This window comes from Camellia sinensis, unplaced genomic scaffold (assembly GCF_055761805.1).
Source record: "Camellia sinensis isolate YWXY unplaced genomic scaffold, ASM5576180v1 Unanchor11, whole genome shotgun sequence".
Taxonomy (NCBI): domain Eukaryota; kingdom Viridiplantae; phylum Streptophyta; class Magnoliopsida; order Ericales; family Theaceae; genus Camellia; species Camellia sinensis.
In genome coordinates, this window is record NW_028128989.1 from 1,021,796 (window position 1) to 1,039,883 (window position 18,088).

Here is an 18,088-nt window from a genome sequence, read left to right on the forward strand (position 1 = left end):
CACCATGTAGGGGAATCCGAAAAAGTGTCCGACTGTTCGAACCCTAATGCATGAGAAATGGTAAGTAAACACGATAATTACATATTTTCCATCATACAAGAGGGTCCGAATAATTGTCCAAGTGTTCGCACCCTAATGTATGTGAAATGGTAAGTAAACACCGTAATTACATATCTGCCATAATGCAGGAGAATCCGAATAAGGGTCCGAGAGTTCGAACCCTAATGCATGAAAAATGGAAAGTAAACACGATAATTACATATTTGCCATCATACAAGAGGGTCCGAATAATTGTCCGAGTGTTCGAACCCTAATGCATGAGAAATGGTAAGTAAACATCGTAATTACATATCTGCCATCATGTAAGTGAATCCGAATAAATGTCTGAGTGTTCGAACCCTAATGCATGAGAAATGGTAAGTAAACACCAAAATTACATATCTTCCATCATGTAGAAGAATCCGAATAAGTATACGAGTGTTAGAACCCAAATGCATGAGAAAAGGTAACTAAACACCGTAACTACATATCTGTCATCATGTAGGAGAATCTGAATAAGTGTTCGCGTGTTGAAACCCTAATGCATGGAAAATGGCAAATAAACACCATAATTACATATCTGCCATCATGCAACAGTGTCCAATTAAGTGTCCCAGTGTTCGAACCCCAACGCATGAGAAATGGTATGTAAACACTATAATTACATATCTGCTATCGTGCTGGAGAATCCGAATAATTATCCGAGTGCTCAAACCCTAATGCATGAGAAAAGGTAAGTATACACCGTAATTACATATCTGCCATCATGTAGGAGAATCCGAATAAGTGTCCGAGTGTTCGAACCCTAACGCGTGGGAAATGGTAAGTAAACACCATAATTACATATCTGCCATCGGGCAAGAGGGTCTGAATAAGTGTCCTAGTGTTCGAACCCTAATGCATGAGAAATGGTAAGCATACACTGTAATTACATATCTGCCATCACGTAGGAGAATCCGAATAAGTGTCCGAGTATTCGAATCCTAAGGCATAGGAATTGGTAAGTAAACATCATAAATACATATCTGCCATCATGCAAGAGGGTCTGAATAAATGTAAGAGTGTTCGGACCCTATGTAGACACCCCATTTTTGACCGACCTTAAGACTCAGACGTCATCGATTAAGCGCTCGGTGATGTTGCATATTGTGCTCGTTCAGAAGTTTCAGAGTCTCGGCTGCGAGCCTTGCCTCCGGACTTCCGGATTCTTTTGTACCTTGCCTCAGTTCGCGAACCAGACTCGGTTTTCTCTGTTTCTTTTCCTGAGGGGAGGAAGAGGTCCCGTAGACCATCTCTCAGTGGCCGTGGGCTACATTTCGTGGTCGTAGGCCATTTTGTCCGTTTCGGAGCCTGGTTTTCGGAGCCGTCAGGCCGTGTGCCTCGGTTCGGGACCACCTAACCACTTCCATTTGCTCCGGTTTTTGGCATGCGTATTATTTTCTCCCTTTTGAGGGACACTGTGGTCCGAGAGACCAACTTCGTGGTCGGACACCACTTCCGGTGCCTAACAGCCCACTTTCGGGGCCCCGAACTGCGTGTTTTGACTCCCGAACTTTCATTTTGCATTTTTGGGCTCCGACCCGAACTTGAGATAGTCATATTTTGAGGTCCGTTTCGTGTTTGATTAAGGACCTTTTGTTGTTTGAGATCTCTTCCTATCACTTGCTTCTTTAACGCTCTTTTAGGCCTATTTTTGCGCGGTATGTTAGGCTTACTTGTGAGCTGTTTTGGACTTCGTCGTAAACTACAAAGTGTCTTGTTTTGAGCCCCTCTTCAACTTTGTTGAAGGGCTCTCGGTCATTTGAGTCCAGCAGCTACCACTTGCCTTTATATCCCACTTTTTGGCTTTTTTGGAGGGAAACTTGGATTGTTTTCCCTCCATTTTTTTCCCTCCATTTTTTCCCCCCTTTTGCCTATATATACATCACCCCAGGTCTGTATTAAGGGTTAGAAAAAAAAAACTATTTGGAGCTCCTATGTTGTATCTCTATCTCTCTATAATTCTAAGCTTCAAAATCCTTAAGTTCCTACACCCATTTCTTCACCACCACCAAGCACCACCACCACTACTCCATTCCAGCAGATAGGAGTGGCTTTTCAGCAGCTAAGAGGCAACATTTTTCAGTCCTAGAGGCAGCAAAGGTTGGGTCTTCAAGGGTGAGCACTCTTCTCCCTCTTTCTAGCTCATTTTTGCCTCATTTTTTTAGCCTCTTTGGTTGCTGTTTTGAGCTCCGACCAAAACATAAAATGCCATTTTTTTGAGCTATATTCCATGTTTCATTAAGGGCTCAACCCTGTTTGAGCCCCCCATCTTGCACTTGCTTCAATATCTTCCTTGAATGCTGTTTTCTTGCATGCTTTGGCAGCCCATTATGCTTCCATTTTTGGTCATTTTACAGAGCTAGAAATAGTCTTATTTTGGCCCATTATTCATGTTTCATTAAGGGCCTTTGGCTGTTTGATGGATATTTAGTATACTTTGTGCTTTGGCCATCTTTTGGCCCATTTCTTGCATAAGAGCTTAGCCATATCTATATTTGTTTTTGGGGTTTTTACCGTTCTGTAAATATGCATATTTTTGGTCCCTCTTCAATGTTGTAGAAGGGAATTTTTCAGTTTGGGCTTTGCATATACCACTTGCTTCTTTGGCCACCTTTTGGCCCATTTTCTTGCATAAGAGCTTAGCCATATCTATGTTTGTTTTTGAGGTTTTTACAGTTCTGTAAAGTGGCTTATTTTTGGCCCCTCTTCAATGTTGTTGAAGGGCCCTAACCTATTTGGAGTTAGCAGCTGTGAGTTGCTTCATAATCTCATGTTTAGGGCCATTTTTGCATGCCATTGTTGCCCTATCTTTGCTTGCTATTTGGCCATGATTTGTACTGTAAAAATGCTTATTTTGAGGCTGCCTTGCTTCTGTATTTTCATCTCGTGTACCAATTATGCATGCTTTGTATAGCTGTAGTTCATTCTATGCGCCTAATTTGCATTTCGGGAGAGATTCCATGCATCGGGTGTGTTTTCGCCTCATTTCGGGGCTGTTTTCCCCCACATTTCATTGCTGAAAATCCATTAGCATGCTTCCATATCATTTTCCATGCCATTGCCTCGGTTTGCGTGCTCGCGTGCACGCATTTCGAGGCACTTCATTTTCATCCATCGGCCTCTTATGTGAGTGTGGCTGAGGCTCTCTCATGTTAGTATAAGTCCATGTTGCATTCTATATGTCATTTCCATGCCATTGCATTACGTATGCCATTGCCTCGGTTTGCGTGCTCACGTGCACGCATTTTGAGGCACTTCATTTTCATCCATCGGCCTCTTATGTGAGTGTGGCTGAGGCTCTCTCATGTTAGTATAAGTCCATGTTGCATTCTATATGTCATTTCCATGCCATTGCATTGCGTATGCCATGGCCTCGGTTTGCGTGCCCGTGTGCACGCATTTCGAGGCACTTCATTTTCATCTATCGGCCTCTTATGTGAGTATGGCTGAGGCTCTCTCATGTTAGTGTAAGCCCACATCATATTTCCATGTCATTTGCATTGCGTACGTCATTTCCTCGGTCTGCGTGCCCGTGTGCACGCATTTCGAGACATCTCATTTTCACAACATAGTGCATACTAGGTTGTATCTTAGATCGCATTTATGTGTTTCCTCGGTTTACGTGCCTGTGTGCACGCATTTCGAGACATCTCATTTTCATAGCATTGTGCATGCTAGGCTGTATCTTAGTTACATTCATGCATATCATGCATATTGCATCTTGTTCGGGATAAGAGTTAGCCCGGGCACGAGAAACGAGATGCGTTTCGTACTCCGAGTGATAGAACGTGTCTAATTCCCCAGTCACCGATACTCCGGATTATCCATGATGGAGTTAGGTTTTATTGTGTTTTCATGTGCATTCATCCTATATTGAATTGCACATTTCGACTCCTCTGCCATCATGCATTGATATGCGTGATTGGTGGCACGAGGATCGAGGTATGCATATATCTGTGAAAATACATTACTATGCCCCTTTCCTGCTCTCTGTTGCAGCAAATGAAGAATCAGCAAACTTCCGGAGTTTGGCGCACTTTCCAAGAAAAATCACAAAACAGAGGCTAATTGGGGCATCCCAGTGGATTTCCGTGCAAGGCAGCCCAGACATGCATCATTCATCAGAAGCAAGGCAGTCCCTGGCTTGCATGCCAGTTTTACAGCTTTCTTAGTTAATTTGTTAGTTAATTAGGAATTTGTACCTTATTCGGACTGTATTATTTGGACTGTAATATTCTTTTATTTGGGACTGTGTTATTTATTCGGACCCTCTGCGCGAGGGCATAACTGTAATAAGTGTGCGTGTGTGTGTTGTATGTCTTCCAACCTCACGTCTTTCTCCCTTTTATTTACCAGCTTATGATGGTTAGATTAGGGCATATTTCAATTAGCATACAGTATGATAACATGTTTGCATTCATTCATCTGTTTTGCATGCACCGGGCTCGGCGCACCATACTAACTGCATTGTATTTTTCAATTCTAAATTGAATACATGTTAGTTGTAGCATTTCATATGCCATGTTTAGAATAGCTGAGCCTGCTATAGTTTGCATTTCTGCATGTGTTGCATTAGGCATTTCTGTATACTTAGGATTCATGCATGATTTCTAATACAGTTTTTGTTTTGGCTTGGAGTACTCGGTAAGTTTTATGCTTTAGCATCCTTGCATGCGTGTGAGTGACTGCCATGAATAGCATGCTTACCATGAGGCTATGTGCTTATATGATATAACTGCCTGAATGCCTGTGGGTGAAGGTTGGGTTACTTGAATTGGAAAAAATCATCAACTATTTGTTTTAAGCCCACTAGATAGTAGCAAAACCATCTTTTCTAACCCCACCCGAGGGTGGCAAAATCTGCATTTTTAGCCTACTTGCGAGTAGCAAACCACCTTTCAAACAAGCAAACATGAGATGTTTTGTTCCAATTCAGGCGACCTGGTCTATTCTTGTATGCTGTGCGCATCACATAGTAACCTAGGCTAATAACCGGAATAAGAACATACAATGTTTTCAAAAATAGATATCATGGTTAGTAGAGGCCGGTCTATGATCGGGCGAGCGGGGGTGCTCACGAAGTGACCTTCCCCAATCGTACCCAAGTTCCCGAGCCGCGGCAACTTTGGTGATGACGGACACGTGGCCTTTGGCAACGAGTCAGGGTTTCCTAAATTTCCCAAAATAAAATATTTAGGTGGCGACTCTGTATCTGGCAAAGCAATCCATGTTTGGCACTTCTTTCAAAAATCTGTTTTCTCAAAACAATTTGTCGGATTTGGACTCTTTGGTTCAGATTTAGAACCGTGACACAAATCGAGTCCGAGCTGTAGCGAGGTCCCCCGCGGGCTTGTTACACCCTAATGCCTATGAATTAGCAAGTAAACACCTTAATTACATATCTGCCATCTTGTAGGAGAATCCGAATAAGTGTCCGAGTTTTTGAACCTTAATGCCAGAGAAATGGTAAGTATACACTGTAATCACATATCTGCCATCATGCAGGAGAATCTGAATAGGTGCCGAAGTGTTCGAACCCTAATGCGTGGGAAATCGAAAGTAAGCACCATAATTAGATATCTGCCATCAAGCAAGAGGGTCTGAATAAGTGTCCGAGTGTTCAAACCCTAATGCGTGAGAAATGGTAAGTATACACTATAATTACATATCTGCCATCATGCAGGAGAATCCGAATAAGTGTCCGAGTGTTCGAATCCTAAGGCATGGGAATTGGTAACTAAACACCATAAATACATATCGCACATCATGCAAGAGGGTCTGAATAAATATAAGAGTGTTCGAACCCTAATGCCTGAGAATGGGCAAGTAAACACCTTAATTAAATATCTGCCACCTTGCAGGAGAATCCGAATAAGTGTCCGAGTGTTTGAACCTTAAAGCATGAGAAATGGTAACCAAACACCATAATTACATATCTGCGATCGTGTAGGAGAATCTGAATTCGTTTCCGAGTGTTAGAACCCTAATGCATGGGAAATGGTAAGTAAATACCGTAACACTTATCTGCCATCGTGCAGAAGAATCCAAATAAGTGTCCGTGTGTTCGAACCCTAATGCATGAGAAATGGAAAGTAAACGCCATAATCACAAATCTGCCATCATGCAAGAGCGTCCGAATAAGTGTTCGAGTGTTAGAACCCAAATGCATGAGAAATGGAAAGTAAACACCGTAATTACATATCTGCCATCATGCAGGAAAATCTGAATAAGTGTCCGAGTGTTCGAACCCCAATGCATGAGAAATGGTAAGTAAACACCATAATTACATATCTGTCATCATACCAGAGAATCCGAATAAGTATCCAAGTGTTTGAACCCCAATGCATGAGAAATGGTAAGTAAACACCGTAACTGCTTATCTGCCATCATGCAAAAGAATCCAAATAAGTGTCCGAGTGTTCGAACCCTAATGCATGAGAAATGGAAAGTAAACGCCATAATTACAAATCTGCCATCATGCAAGAGGATCCGAATAAGTGTTCGAGTGTTAGAACCCAAATGCATGAGAAATGATAAGTAAACACCGTTATTACATATCTGCCATCATGCAGGAAAATCTGAATAAGTGTTCGAGTGTTCGAACCCTAATGCATGAGAAATGGTAAGTAAACACCATAATTACATATCTGCCATCATGCTGGAGAATCCGAATAAGTATCCGAGTGTTCGAACCCTAATGCATGAGAAATGGTAAGTAAACACCGTAACTACATATCTGTCATCATGCAGGAGAATCCGAATAAATGTCCCAGTGGTCGAACCCTAATACATGAGGAATGGCAAGTAAACACCATAATTACATATCTGCCATCTTGCAGGAGAATCAGAATAAGTGTCCGAGTGTTAGAACCCTAATGCATGAGACAAGGTAAGTAAACATTGTAACTACATATCTGCCATCTTGCAGGAGAATTTGAATAAATGTCTCAGTGCTAGAACCCTAATTCATGGGAAATGGTAAGTAAATACCATAATTACATATCTGCCATCATACAAGACCATCCGAATAAGTGTTCGAGTGTTAGAACCCTAATGCATGAGAAACAATAAATAAACACCGTAATTGCATGTCTACCATCGTGCAGGCGAATCTGAATAAGTGTCTGAGTGTTCTCACCATAATGCATGAGAAATGGTAAGTAAACACCATAATTACATATCTGCTATCATGCAAAAGGGTTCGAATATGTGTCTGAGTGTTGGAACCCTAATGCATGTGGAATGGAAAGTAAACACCGTAACTACATATCTGTCATCATGCAGGAGAATCCGAACAAATGCCTGAGTGTTCGAACCCTAATGCCTAAGAATTGGCAAGTAAACACCTTAATTACATATCTGCCATCTGGCAGGAGAATCCGAATAAGTGTCCGAGTGTTTGAGCCTTAATGCATCAGAAATGGTAACTAAACACCATAATTACGTATCTGCGATCTTGTAGGAGAATCCGAATTCGTATCCGAGTGTTAGAACCCTAATGCATGAGAAATGGTAAGTAAACACCGTAATTACTTATTTGCCATCATGCAGAAGAATCCGAATAAGTGTCTGAGTGTTCGAACCCTAATGCATGAGAAATAGAAAGTAAACACCATAATTACAAATCTGTCATCATGCAAGAGGGTCCGAATGAGTGTTCGAGTGTTAGAACCCTGATGCATGAGAAATGGTAAGTAAACACCGTAATTACATATCTGTCATCATGCAGGAAAATCTGAATAAGTGTACGAGTGTTCAAACCCTAATGCAAGAGAAATGGTAAGTAAACACCATAATTACGTATCTGCCATCATGCCGGAGAATCCGACTAAGTATCCGAGTGTTTGAACCCTAATGCATGAGAAATGGTAAGCAAACACTGTAACTACATATCTGTCATCATACAGGAGAATCCAAATAATTGTCCGAGTGCTCGAACCTTAATGTATGAGAAATGACAAGTAAACACCACAATTACATATCTGTCATCTTGCAGGAGAATCTGAATAAGTGTCCGAGTGTTTGAACCTTAATGTGTGAGAAATGGTGAAAAAACACCATTATTACGTATTTGCCATCATGCAGAGGAATCCGAATAAGTGTCCTAGTGTTTGAACCCTAATGCATGAGAAATGGTAAGTAAACACCATAATTACATATCTGGCATCATACAAGAGCGTCCGAATAAGTGTTCGAGTGTTAGAACCCTAATGCATGAGAAACGGTAAGTAAACACCGTAATTGCATATCTGCCGTCGTGCAGGCGAATCTGAATAAGTGTCCGAGTGTTTGAACCCTAATGCATGACAAATGGTAAGTAAACACCATAATTACATATCTGCCATCATGCAAAAGGATCCGAATAAGTGTCTGAGTGTTGGAACCCTAATGCATGAGAAATGGTAAGTAAACACCGTAACTTCATATCTGTCGCCATGCAGGAGAATCTGAATAAATGTCTGAGTGTTCGAACCCTAATGCATGAAAAATGGCAAGAAAGCACCATAATTACATATCTGCCATCTTGCAGAAGAATTCGAATAAGTGTCCGAGTGTTTGAACCTTAATGCATAAGAAATGGTAAAAAAACACCATTATTACATATCTGCCATCATGCAGAAGAATCCGAATAAGTGTCCGAGTGTTTGAACCCTAATGCATGAGAAACGGTAAGTAAACACCATAATTACATTTCTGTCATCATGCAAGAGGGTACGAATAAGTGTTCGAGTGTTAGAACCCTAATGCGTGTGGAATGGCAAGTAAACGCCATAATTACATATCTGCTATCTTGCCGGAGAATCCAAATAAGTGTTCGAGTGTTTGAACCTTAATGGATGAGAAATGGTAAAGAAAAACCCCATTATTACATATCTGCCATCATGCAGAAGAATCGGAATTAGTGGCCGAATGTTCGAACACTAATGCATGAAAAATGGTAAGTAAATAGCATAATTACATATCTTCCATCATACAAGAGGGTCCGAATATGTGTCCAAGTGTTTGAACCGTAATGCATGAGAATTGGTAAGCGAACAACATAATTACATATATGCCATCATGCAGGAGAATCCGAATAAGTATCCGACTGTTAGAACACTAATACATGAGAAATGGTAAGTAAACACTGTAACTACATATCTGTCATCATGTAGGAGAACCAGAATTAATGTCAGAGTGTTCGAACCCTAATGCATGAGATATGGCAAGTAAACACCATAATTACATATCTGCCATCTTGTTGGAGAATTCGAATAATTGTCCGAGTGTTTGAACCTTAATGCATGAGAAATGGTAAAAAAACAACATTATTACATAACTGCCATCATGCAAAAGAATCCGAATGCAGGAGAAATGGTAAGTAAACACCATATTGATGTACCTGCCATCATACAAGAGGGTCCGAATAAGAGTTCGAATGTTAGAACCCTAATGCATGAAAAATGGTAAGTAAACACCGTAATTACATATCTGCCATCATGCAGGCGAATCTGAGTAAGTGTCCAAGTGTTCGAACCCTACTGCATGAGAAATGGTAAGTATACACCAGAATTACATATCTGCTATCATGCAAGAGGGTTCGAATAAGTGTCCGAGTGTTGGAACCCTAATGCGTGAAAATGGTAAGTAAACACCGTAATTACATAACTGCCATCACGTAAGAGAATCTGAATAAGTGTCCGAGTGTTCAAGTGTTGGAACCCTAATGCGTGAAAATGGTAAGTAAACACCGTAATTACATATCTGCCATCATGTAAGAGAATCTGAATAAGTGTCCGAGTGTTCGAACCCTAATGCATAAGCAATGAAAAGTAAACACCATAATTACATATCTGCCATCATGCAAGAGGGTCTGAATAAGTGTCTGAGTGTTCAAAGCCTAATGCATGAGAAATCGTAAGTAAACACCATAATTACATATCTGCCATCATGCAAGAGAGTCTGAATAAGTCTTCGAGTGTTCGAACCCTAATGCATGAGAAATGGTAAGTAAACACCGTAATTACATATCTGCCATCATGCAGGAGATTCCGAATATGTGTCCGAGTGTTCGAACCATAATGCCTAAGAAATGGTAAATAAATCCCGTAATTACATATCTACCATCATGCGAAAGAATCTGAATAAGTGTCCAAGCGTTAGAACCCCAATGCTTGAGAAATGATAAGTAAACACTGTAATTACATGTCACGACCCGAACCCGCCTCTATCGGTTAAGGCCATAACCGGCCAGTAATCACGAGATTACCTACGGCCTCAAACCAAATAAGACAAAGACTCATCAGAGTAAAAGGGGCCAAATGGAAACAAATTTAAAACTTTGTCCATAAAGCCGTGCTTATATGCACACCATAACATTCCATATGTACATATGTTAATAACTCACAACAGAAAGTGTAATGACATAAGATTCTATACAGACAGGATCATCCAAACTAAGTCAACCCATGAAAACTGTATACAGATGTATTCAAAACTTCGCCAACCTGAAAAAATGTAAATACATAACAAAAAGGCGAAGACGGGTCTCGTGCGTGAGACACAAGGGCTGACTCTCTCAAAACCTTAGTTGTTCCATACAGACTTCACTGAGGCTAGGTTTGGACTTCTCTTGGCTCACCTACAAACACATGAATGAGCGTGAGCGAAGGCCCAGTGAATAATATCAAATCAAATACAGAAGTTACATAACAATGTAGAACAACATGTTCCAAACGGCCTTTGGCCAATTTAGATTTTCATTCATGTCAAAACGCCTTCAGCCCATTCATTTATGTCAAAACGGCCTTCGGTCCATTCATTTCTGTCAAAATGGCCTTCGGCCCATTCGTTTACGTCAAAACAGCCTTCGGCCCATACATTCGTGTCAAAACGGCCTTCGGCCCACTCATTCATGTCAAAACGACCTTAGGTCCATTCATACATGTCCAAACGACCTTCGGTCCACTCATTTCTATCAAAACGACCTTCGATCCATTCATTTCTGTCAAAACAACCTTCAGTCCATTCGTTTACGTCAAAACGGCCTTCGGCCCACTCATTTATGTCAAAACGACCTTAGGTCCATTTATTTCTATCAAAACGACCTTTGGTCCATTCATTTACGTCAAAACGGCCTTCGGCCCATACATTTGTGTCAAAACGGCCTTCAGCCCACTCATTTATGTCAAAACGACCTTAGGTCCATTTATTTCTATCAAAATGACCTTAGGTCCATTTATTCATATCGAAACGACCTTCGGTCCATTCATTCGTTCATGTCAGACTTGTGTCCACAATCCCAATTAGCAACTCATAAAGCTTATAAGGGAATAAACAATTGGACATCGCTAAGCTTTCAAATATCGATATTACTCACAGTGATCGGCTTGTGGATTTGCCTTGGAGCTTGACCCTACACATTTCATGAACACAAAAGGGTCACTAACAGTTCAATCCGTTCTTTAATTCACATATTCCTCTTTCGGCTTTATTCTTATCTCGTTAACTCATTTACAATGCTTAATGCATGCCTAAGAGTGCTTACAAGTGAAAGAGAATGGAAAATAGAGCACAGAATGCAATTTCAAAATTTCAGAAAATAAGGTCCCCGCTCGAGCGGACACTTAAGGCCTGCAAAAATATTGGTTACATCAAAATCACTCTCAGGCGTTAACTCTGCTGCTTGAGCGGATGGCCTGTCTACATAGCTCCCCGCTCGAGCGTCAACTTCCCCGCTCGAGCGGTAACCATGTCTACAAAAAGTGCTGGGAGCACGATTTTTCCGCTCGAGCGGCACTTAACCAGCTCGAGCAAACATCAAAAATCTGGGTTTTCCAGATTGAGTTCTGGAGTTCCAATTCGAGTTTCAACTCGAGTTTCAACCAACAAATCATGCATGTTATGGCTCAATTCTCAAATATAAGTATACTAATATGATGTAAACCCCAAATCTCAACCCAATGGAGCTCAATTCACAATTAATTCACATGCATGCCCCAATCTCCCATCAAACTCATTCTAACATAACAAATTCATACATTCAAGGTCATATCTTCATGAATTGTACATGCATGTGATGAATTAGCCACATTCTCAACTTAGACAACACAAATGGTGATCAAAACATGAGTTTCAACCAAAACTCTACTTGAATCATGTACTTCAAGCTTATACACGCTATTTCAACACAATTTCGTACATGCATGCATATGTCAAGCTTTAATTCAACAAAACCAACCCAATTTCATTTCAATCTTACTCTTGATCACCCAATTAGCTTGAACACACAAAATTACAAACTATAATCCAAGAATTACTCACCTAGAAGCTTTGATTCTCACAATCTATAACAATTCTTGGATTATCTTCAAGGTTCCCAAGCTTTAAGATACAATTTGCACAATTCTCTCCTCTCTCCCTCTCTACAGCCGACTCTCCTCTAATTTGAGTCCCAAATCAGTCAAATGAAGCAAGAAGGGAAAATAGAGGGTGTAGTGCCCTTACCCAACAAAACCCACTATTGGCATTATAATAATAATAAGGTAATGGGGCACTAATTAATCGTTTTGAATCTAATTATTTTGATCCGAATCAATTTCCAATTAAATTTCACCGTAGGTTCTAAAAATTATGCCAATCACAATGGCGTAATCGATTTCGGGTTTTGTGGCCGATAAGGCCTCCAATTTAATTTCCAAAGCAGATTATTCAAACAGATATTCCAACGGTGAATAGATAGAACTTCGAAATCACATATATTCACAAAACGACACATAAAATCATATTAAACACATCATCATACTCGTATTAAGGACCAATTAGTAAACTACAGAACAGGGGTATTACATTATATATCTGCCATCATGTAGGAGAATACAAATAAGTGTCCCAGTGTTCGAACCCTAATGCATGAGAAATGGTAAGTAAACACAGTAACTACCTATCTGCCACAATGTAGGAGGGGTCGAAAAAGTATCCGAGGGTTCGAACCTAATGCATGCGAAATGATAAGTAAACACCATAAATGCATATCTGCCATCATGCAGGAGAATCTAAATAAGTGTCCGAGTGTTCGAACCCTAATGCATGAGAAATGGTAAGTAAACACTATTATTACATATCTTCCATCATGTTGGAGAATCCAAATAAGTGTCCGAGTGTTCGAACCCTAATGCATGAGAACTGGTAAATAAACACCATAATTACATATCTGCCGTCATGCAAGAGGGTCCGAATAAGTGTCTGATTGTTCGAACCCTAACGCATGAGAAATGGTAAGTAACACCATAATTACATATCTATCGTCATCCAGGAGAATCCGAATAAGTATCCGAGTGTTCGAACCCTAATGTGTGAGAAATGGTAAGTAAACATCGTAACTACATATCTACCATCATGCAAGAGAATCCGAATATGTGTCTGAGTGTTCGAACCCTAATGCATGAAAAATGGTGAGTAAGCACCATAATTACATATCTGGGATCATGCAAGAGAGTCCGAATAAGTATCCGGGTGTTAGAACCCGAATGCATGAGAAATGGTAAGTAAACACCGTAACCAGATATCTGCCACCGTGCAGAAGAATCCGAATAAGTGTTCGACTGTTCGAACCCTAATGCGTGAAAAATGGTATGTAAACATCATAATTACATATCTGCCATCATGCTGGAGAATCCAAATAGGTGTCCGAGTGTTTGAACCCTAATGTATGAGAAATGGTAAGTAAACACCGTAATTACATATCTGCCATCATGCAAGAGGGTCCGAATATGTATCCGAGTGTATGAACCCTAATGCTTGAGAAATGGTAAATAAACACTGTAATTTCATATCTGCCATCATGTAGGAGAATCTGAATAAGTGTCTGAATGTTCGAACCCTAATGCATGAGAAATGGTAAGTAAACACCATAATTACATATCTGCCATCATGCAAGAGGGTCCGAATAAGTGTCCGAGTGTTCAAACCCAAATGCATGAGAACTAGTAAGTAAACACTGAAATTACGTATCTGCCATTGTGCAGGAGAATCCAAATCAGTGTCCGAGAGTTCGAACCCAAATGCATGAGAAATGGTAAATAAAAACCGTAATTACATATTTTTCATCATGCAAGAGGGTCCGAATAAGCGTCTGAGTGTTCGAACCATAACACATGGGAAATGGTATGTAAATGCCAAAATTACATATCTGCAATCATACAGGTGAATCTGAATAAGTATCTGAGTGCTCGAACCCTAATGCAGGAGAAATGGTAAGTAAACACTATAATTACATATCTGGCATCATGCAAGAGGGTCCGAATAAGTGTCCACGTGTTCGAACCCAAATGCATGAGAAATCGTCAGTAAACACCGTAATTACATATCTGCCATCATGCAAGAGAATCCAAATAAGTGTCCAAGTGTTCGAACCCTAATGCGTGAGAAATGGTAAGTAACACCATAATTACATATCTGCCATCATGCAAGAGGGTCCGAATATTTGTCCGAGTGTTCGAACTCTAATATATGAGAAATAGTAAGTAAACACCGTAATTACATATCTGCCATCTTGCAAGAGAATCCAAATAAATGTCTGAGTGTTCTAACCCTAATGCGTGGGAAATGGTAAGTAAACACCATAATTACATATCTACCATCATGCAAGAGGGTCTGAATAAGTGTCCCAGTGTTCGAACCGTAATGCATGAGAAATGGTAACTAAACACCTTAATTACACATCTGCCATCATGCAAGAGAATCCGGATAAGCGTCCGAGTGTTCGAACGATAATGCATGAGAAATGTCAAATAAACACCGTAATTACGAATCTACCATTGTGCAAGAGAATCCGAACAAGTGTCTGAGTGTTCGATCCCGAATGCATGAGAAATGGTAGGTAAACACAGTAATTACATATCTGCCATCATGAAGGAGAATCCGAATAACTGTCCGAGCATTCGAACCCTAATGCTTGAGAAATGGTAAGTGAACATCGTAATTACATATCTGCCATCATACAAGAAAATCTGAATAAGTGTCCGATTGTTCGAACCCTAATGCATGAGAAATGGTAAGTAAACACCGTAATTACATATCTTCCATCATGCAAGAGAATCCGAATAAGTGTCTGAGTATTCAAACCCTAATGCATGAAAAATGGTAAGTAAACAGCATAATTACATATCCTCCATCATGCAAGAGGGTCCAAATAAGTATCCGAGTTTTCGAACCGTAATGTATGAGAAATGGTAAGTAAACAGAATAATTACATATCTGCCACCACGCAAGAGGGTTCGAGTAAGTGTCAGAGTGTTCGAACCGTAATGCATGAGAAATGGTAAGTAAACACCGTAATTACATATTTGCCATCGTGCAAGAGAATCCGAATAAGTGTCCGAGTGTTCGAACCATAATGCATGAGAAATGGCAAATAAATGCCATAATTACAAATCTATTACCATGCAGAAGAATCTGAATAAGTGTCTGAGTGTTCGAACCCGAATGCATGAGAAATGGTAGATAAACATAGTAATTACATATCTGCCATCATGCTGGAGAATACCAACAAATGTCGTTGTGTTCGAACCCAAATGCATGAGAAATGGTAAGTAAACACCATAATTATATATTTGTCATCTTGCAAGAGGGTCCGAACAAGTATGCGAGTGTTCAAACCCTAATGCATGAGAAATGATAAGTAAACACCGTAATTACATATCTGCCATCATGCAAGAGAATGCGAATAAGTGTCCGAGTGTTCGAACCCTAATGCATGAGAAATGGTTAGTAAACACCATAATTATATATCTGCCATCATGGAAGAGTGTCTGAATAAGTGTTCGAGTGTTAGAACCCTAATGCAACAGAAATGGTAAATAAATACCATAATTTCATATCAGCCATCATGCAGGCAAATCTGAATAAGTGTCCAAGTGTTCGAACCCTAATGCATGAGAAATGGTAAGTAAACACCATAATTACAGATCTGCCATCATGCAAGAGGGTCCGAATATGTGTTCGAGTGTTGGAACCCTACTGCATCAGAAATGGTAAGTAAACACCGTAATTACATATCTGCCATCATTCAGGTTGTAGACGCGCCCCTGAGGATCTCGCTGCTATAGTTTGGACTCAAATGTCACGGTTCTTAATCTGATCTCACAAAGTGCAATGCAAAACTGATAAATTACCAAAGATTCCAAATCCGGTAAATCGTTTTGGAAAACTGATTTTTATAAAGAAGTGCCAAACATGGACTGCTTTGCCAGATACAGAGTCGCCACCTAAATATTTTATTTTGCGGGAATTTAGGAAACCCTGACTTGTGCCTAAGGCCATGTGTCCGTCATCACCAAAGTTGCCTCGGCTCAGGAACTTGGGTATGAGAGGGGAAGGTCATGCAATGAGCACCCCCGCTCGCCTGACCGAAGGTTGGCCTTTACTAACATGATATCTTGTTTTTGAAAACACATGTGTTCTTATTCCGGTGTATTAGCCTAGAATTACTATGTGATGCGCACAACATACAAGTATAGACTAGATCGCCCAAATTGGAATAAAACATCTCATGTTTGTTTGAAAATGGTTTGAAGTTGCTACTCGCAAGAAGACTAAGACGTGGATTTGCCACCCTCAGGTGGGCTTAGAAAACATGATTTTGCCACTCGCAAGTGGACTTCAAACTCGCATTTCGATGAATTATTCCAATTTAGGTAATCCAACCTTCACCCACAGGCATTCATGTAGTTATATCACATAAGCAGTTAGCCTCATGGTTAGTATACTATCATGGCAATCACTCACACACATGCAAGGATGCTAAAGCATAAACACTCACCGAGTACTCCGAGCCAAAACAGAAACTAGTTTGTAATCAATGCATGATCCTAGTTCATGTTAAGATGGCTAATGCAACAGATGTAAAAAGCAACTAGAAATAGGCTCGGCTATCCTAAGATGGCATATGAAATGCAACAATTGATACACATATTTAAATAGGGATTGAAATACGATGCAGTTAGTATGATGTGCCAAGCCCGGTGCATGCAAGACAGATGAATGGATGCAAACATGCGAAGCATAAGTATGCTAATTGAAACATGCCCTAAAACTAACCATTGAAAGCAGGTAAATAAAAGGAAGAAAGAAATGGGGGTTGGAAGACATGCACACACGCATGCACACTTATTACAAAATTCACCCTCTCGACGGAGGGTCCAAATGAATAATACAGACCGACTAATTTAACTAACTAACAAGCTAATTAATTATTACATAACCGAATGAATAACTAGCTACAACTAATTATTACAAAACTTAATTAATTGGCAATTTAACTAATTAAATTACAAAACCGAATGCTAACTAACAAGTAAGCAAAACAGTAAATAATGTTGTTCCAGCTCTGGTTGAAGGAGAAGAGGATGCATGCTCGGTTGTCGTCCTGAAAAGCTCTTCGATTGCTCTTTAGAGGCTCTGTCTACAGGGTGTCTTTGAGAACTAGTTACTCGATCTTACCAAAACCGGTCTGGGCAGTGTAACAATGGCCTGCCGGCCATGGGGAGTTATTTGCCGACCATATTGTCGGCCAAGAGTGGGCACTGCCGGCCAATAATGAAGGACTACCGACCATCTGCAAGGCACTGCCGACCACTGATTTGCAGGGACACCAAGCTGCAGCAGAGCACAAAATAGAGAAAGGGGAGGGTCTCCCAAGGGTATGTACACATTATGCCACCCCATATCACCTCGAAACATCAAGGGAGAGGTATAGTCGGATCCAAGACCACCAATCACACATCCCGATGCATGATGGCCAAAGATCCAACTTGTGCAAATCAATGTAAAATGAATGCACAAAAACACACAAATGCCTAGAACTCTATCATGGATAATCAAGAGCGTCGATGACTGAGAATTGAGATACGTTTCATCACTTGAAGTATGAAATGCTCCTCGTTTCTCGTGCTCGAATTAACACTTAATCCAAACAACAATGCAATGCAAGGATGGCATACATAATGGAAATGTTATGCAATGCAAT